The 5,776-nt window shown below is 36.0% G+C and overlaps 1 pseudogene; it reads left to right on the forward strand.

Moving 5' to 3' along the window:
* The first annotated feature begins 3,523 nt into the window (after nucleotides 1–3,523).
* On the forward strand, nucleotides 3,524–4,270 carry LOC129520060 (60S ribosomal protein L7-like; annotated as a pseudogene).
* Nucleotides 4,271–5,776: the final 1,506 nt, after the last annotated feature.

The raw sequence follows: 5,776 nt of genomic DNA on the forward strand, positions 1-5,776 counted from the left end.
ATTTCTTAGATTCTTCTGATATGCAAAATATTGAGTAAGGAGGTGAATAAAACATAATCTCAGCCCTCAAAATCTTATAGTTTAGAAAAGAATCATACCAAGTAGATGAGCTGTTACATTTTAATGGTGAAATATTCAGTGCTATACTGTTGGGCAGAAAGATACCAGAAGGGCATGTTACAGTCTGCTGAGAACATCTCATCATCACTGAGGAGGACTTATTTTGTGTCAACACTGTCTAAGATTCTAGGGATACAAATATACAAAGGCACACTACTATTCTCCAAAGGTTGTAAAGATGATCACAAATACAGTAAAAAACAGCACATTCCATGTTATATGACTGCTGCAGACAGTATAGTACTAAGGAGCTCAAAAGATGGAGAGCTCACCAAGGGATGGGGCCATTGGAGGAGATGAAAATGGCATTGGACTTCGAAGGAAATAACATTTTGTGCTTGGGATTTATCTCTAAAAAGTAGAAATGTGATTCTTCCTTATGACAAATCTGACTCTTTCTCCCAATGTAACATGTTCTCATGACAATTTTTTTCAGAACTTACAGGGAAGAACTTAAAGGTCATAGTCTTAGAGCATCCCTTCCTCTGTCACATGTCTTGTTTTTGCTGTGCTTCCTAGTTCATCCTCTCCAAAGGATTTTTTTTTATATTCAAATGTATTTTAGAGATTATTCACCTATTCCTTCTCAGTATCCTACTCTAGCTGTTTCTTAACAAATCTTTTTCCTAGTCCAACCTCTTAAGAAATATATCAGAATAAAAAAATAATAAAAAAAGAAATATATCAGAATAGGCTTTATTTTTCATACTAAATTTGGAGATTTTCCCAACATGTCAATATGTGACTTTCAAGTAAAAGCTTTTCCAAACAAAATTGTGACAATGTTACCATGAAAAATCTTTCAACCATTAAAGTGTGAAAATGTGCATGTGAATTTTAAAGTATTAGAGCCCAATGAGTAAGTGAATTATAGAAAAAAAGGATTAATATCAAATGCCTAGACATTATTACCTAAACTTGGATAAACCAGGAAATTTTCCAAATCAAATATGAAATCATCAGCCCAATATGATTGGAAGAAAAGTGATGTAATAAAATCAACTTTTAAATATCTATATGGCATGTTGCATTTCCTAGGAATCTTCAAATGTTTGCTTAAGAATAGCCAAAGCAATTGCAATAAAAGATAAAACAGCTCTTTGAAATCATATTTCTAAAAATTTATAATTTTCCCCAATTCCCTATATTATTTAAAGAAAAAGTTATTTTCCCAGGAAGGAAACTTCATTTTAAAAACCACTCCAGTATTTCCCTTGCAAAGAAATAAGCCAGATGATTCTAACACATGGAATTTTACTTGGGGAAAATTCAGAAATACAAGGAAACTTTAGTAACTCTTTAGTACGAACAATCACTGTGTAATTCCTAGAAGTTTTCTTCTTGATGAAAGTCGATGAGATAATAATGTCTACTGAGAAACAAAATAAACAAAAACCTGGAAATCAGCAGCAAGTGGTTATATAGAATCCATATGATATTCTAGAAAGAAACTGGACTGGGATCAAGATGCGTGTATTTGCCACTTACCAAGCAGAAGAGAACAGATTCTATAGGTATGTTACATTTGATTTTTTGACAAGTATATATACCTGTGAAATCACCACTCCAAACAAGATATGGAAGGTTGTCATCACCCTAGAAAGTTCTTTCATGTCCCACTGCCATCAAGCTCCTCCCCCATTCCTGCCCCAGGAAGCTATTGTTTTTATTTCTACTTCTATAAATTAGTTTTACCTTTTCTAAAACTTCATGTAAATGGAACCATGTACCTTCTTGTTACACTGCTATTCAGTTGTTTTTAAGACTCATTTATGGGAAGTCCTGGTGGCCCTGCAGTATAGTGCCGCCTTCAGCCCAGGGCATGATCCTGGAGACCCAGGATCAAGTCCCACATCGGGCTCCCTGCATGGAGCTTGCTTCTCCCTCCGCCTGTATCTCTGCCTCTCTCTGTCTCTCATAAATAAATAAACAAAATCTTCAAAAAAAAAAAAGACTCATTTATGTTGTCATGTGTGGTGTTCTTTCTGCTGCAGAGTATATCCCATTGTATAAATAAACTATTTATCCATTCCCTTGTTGATGGACATTTGGGTTATTTTCAGCTTGGGACTATTATAAATAAAACTGTTATGGATAATCTGTCATCATATTATTTGCTTTCCATTTGTCTCTTCAAATTATTTTTCCTCTGTTTTTCTTTTCCTGCCTTTATTTGGTTAATCAAATATGTTTTTGGGACACCTCGGTGGCTCAGTGGTTGAGCACCTGCCTTCAGCTCAGGTTGTGATCCTGGGTCCTAGGATCCAGTCCCACATCAGGCTCCCCATGGGAAGGCTGCTTCTCCCTCTGCCTATGTTTCTGCTTCTGTCTCTGTGTCTCTCATAAATGAATAAATAAATAAAATCTTTTAAAAATATATATGTTTTAAGTATTCCTCTTATTTCATCTATTGGCTTCTTTACTGTAACTTTTTGTTTTTAATTTTTAAGTGGTTGCTCTAGCACTAACCATATGCATGTATAATTCATCAAAGGCTCTTTGTCCAATATTTTACCACTTCACTCTTTATACCAGACTCTTCACCCTTCCCATTTGCTACTTCCCATGTCACAAATATAATAATTTATAAGAATATAACTCCTTTTACCTGCCCTTCCTTTTACTTTTTCAAAGCTGTCAACCTCACTGTAAAACATTGTTATTTTCCATTTAAATGGTAAGTGATTTTTATATTTACCCATTTACTTACCATTTCCAGTGCTCTCCATTCATTACTATAGATTGAAGTTCCATATGGCATTACTTCCCTGTAGCCTGAAGAACGTCTTTTATCATTTCTTATAATGCAAGGCTTTATTATAAGAGTTTTTGGATACTATTTCTGAAATCCTTCAAAAGTTGTGTTGACAGGGTTTTTTTTTCTCAGATTTAAAGATATTATTCTATTATCTTCTGGCCCCTATTGCTTCTGATATAGTCATTATTTGTATCATTACTTTCCTGTGATTAATATGTCTCTTTCTACTTCCAAATTTTCTCTTTTTTTGGTTTTCATCAATTTAATGTGTTTTTCCTTTATTTATTACTGCTTATTACTTGGAAATAAATCAATTTTTAAAATCAAAGTTAGTAACATTTCAGTCATTGTGTCTTAAAATATGTTTTCTTCTTATACTCAATCTTAGGGACTCTGTTACATATATGTTAAACCATTTGATATTGTTCCATGGGTCCTGAGGCACTGTTAACTTTTCTTTAATTTTTCTCTCTGTTCTTTAGAAAATACCTGAATTTTAACTCAAGGTCCTTGATTTTTTTTCTTCTGCCATCTACAGCTTGCTGTTAAGCTCATCTGGTGAATTTTTAATTTTAGTTAGGATTTTCCACTCTAGAATTTCCCTTTTTAAAAAAGAGTTTTTTGGCTCTTTTTCCAGCTGGAACCATGGAGGGTGCAGAAGAGAAGAAGAAGGTTCCTGCTGTGCCAGAAACCCTTAAGAAAAAGCAAAGGAACTTCGCAGAGTTGAAGATCAAGCGTCTGAGAAAAAAGTTTGCCCAAAAGATGCTTCGAAAGGCAAGGAGGAAGCTTATCTATGAAAAAGCTAAGCATTACCACAAGGAATACAGGCAGATGTACAGAACTGAGATTCGCATGGTGAGGATGGTGAGAAAAGCCAGCAACTTCTAGGTGCCTGCAGAACCCAAGTTGGGATTTGTCATCAGGATCAGAGGTATCAATGGTGTGAGCCCAAAGGTTCGAAAGGTGTTGCAGCTTCTTCTCCTTCACCAGATCTTCTTCAATGGCACCTTTGTTAAGCTCAACAAGGCTTCAGTTAGCATGCTAAGGATTGTGGAACCATATATAGCTTGGGGGTACCCAGGCCTGAAGTCAGTGAATGAACTGATCTACAAGCGTGGTTATGGCAAGATCAACAAGAAGCAAATTGCCCTGACAGATAACACATTGATTGCTCAGTCTCTTGGTAAATATGGCATCATCTGCATGGAGGATCTGATTCAGGAGATCTATACTGTTGGAAAATGTTTCAAAGAAGCAAACAACTTTTTATGGCCCTTCAAATTATCTTCTCCACACAGAGGAATGAAGAAAAAGGCCACCCATTTTGCAGAAGGTAGAGATGCTGGCAACAGGGAAGACCAGATCAATAGGCTTATTAGAAGGATGAACTAAGGTGTCTACCATGATTATTTTTGTAATCTGGTCAGTTAATAAATGACTACTTTCAAATGGAAAAAAAAAATAAATTAAAAAAATTAAAATAAAAAAGAGTTTTTTGTACTCTGCTGAGACACCACTTCCTCATCAAGATCATAAATTCCTTTACTTACTTGAACACATTTTTCTTTGATTCTTTTTAACATATTTATAATGGCTACTTTAAAGTCTGTGCTAAAATTAATATGTGGGAACTCTAGAAGTTGGTTCATATTAACCGCTTTTTTCTTGACTATGAGATTTATTTTCATGTCTCATAATTTTTTTTTTAAAGTTTTTTTTTTCTTTTTTTTTTTAATTATTATTTATGATAGTCATACAGAATGAGAAAGAGAGGCAGAGACACAGGCAGAGGGAGAAGCAGGCTCCATGCATCGGGAGCCCGACGTGGGATTCGATCCTGGGTCTCCAGGATCGCGCCCTGGGCCAAAGGCAGGCGCCAAACCGCTGCGCCACCCAGGGATCCCCATGTCTCATAATTTTTGTTTGCATATAAAACTTTGTAGATGATTCATTGCAGAGACACTGGATTTTGTTACCTTATTTTGAAGAGTGTTGATTTTTGTTCTAGAAGTAGTTTAACTGTTAAGCAACTTGAACTTGGGTAAACTGTGGTCTTATACTTTGCTAGCATGATTCTGTGGAATGTCCATGGTGTTTTCCGCATTCCTGTTGCTGAGCCATATTTATCTCTAGTAGGGAGAGAGTTTGGAAGCTTAGGTTTTGTTACAGTGGATCTAAAGTAGATTTTATTCTAGAGTGTACTTCTTACTTGTAGGGTATGGCCTTACTGGTATTTCAGCTAAATAGCTAGGATGTCGATGAAATATTAACTCAGTTTCTCTATTCTGATTGGGCTGGAGCTCTAATGTTTTTCAGCACAGCTTACTGTGTCAGGGTCAAAAATCATCCGACAGAGGGCACCTTGTGAGGTGAGGCTCACCTTAAGAGCTTTCCTTCTCTCAGAGATTATTTTTGTGTTGCCTATGGTTAAATGCCTGCAAACAGTTGCCTTGTACATTCTGTTTAGCTTTACAGTTGTTTATGGCAGGAGAATAGTCCTATGCCAGTTATTCATTCTTATGCAGAAGAAGTCCTCCTCAGGTATAATATGACTTTGCTTTCTGGCTTGAATAGGTAATGATGGCTCCACTAACTGCCATAAGAAATCTGGGGTCAGGAGCAAGCTTAGGATGAACAAGATGACTTGGGTTTTGTTCATGTTGCATAGGAGGCATGAGAGATGCTGGTAGAGACAGTGATAGTGTTATTCTTTTGTTAATACTTATGCTTAAAGTTGATCACCATTTATACATACACAAAACTATTCTTTCCTATTATATTACCTTTAAATATCCTCTTTAGGGTCACCTGGGTATGTCAGTTGGTTAAGCATCTGACTCTTGATTTTAGCTCAGGCCTTGATCTCAGGTTGGAAGTTCAAGCCTTGTGTTGGGCTCC

Source organism: Nyctereutes procyonoides, unplaced genomic scaffold (genome assembly GCF_905146905.1).
Source record: "Nyctereutes procyonoides isolate TBG_1078 unplaced genomic scaffold, NYPRO_anot_genome, whole genome shotgun sequence".
In the NCBI taxonomy this organism is placed as follows: Eukaryota; Metazoa; Chordata; class Mammalia; order Carnivora; family Canidae; genus Nyctereutes; species Nyctereutes procyonoides.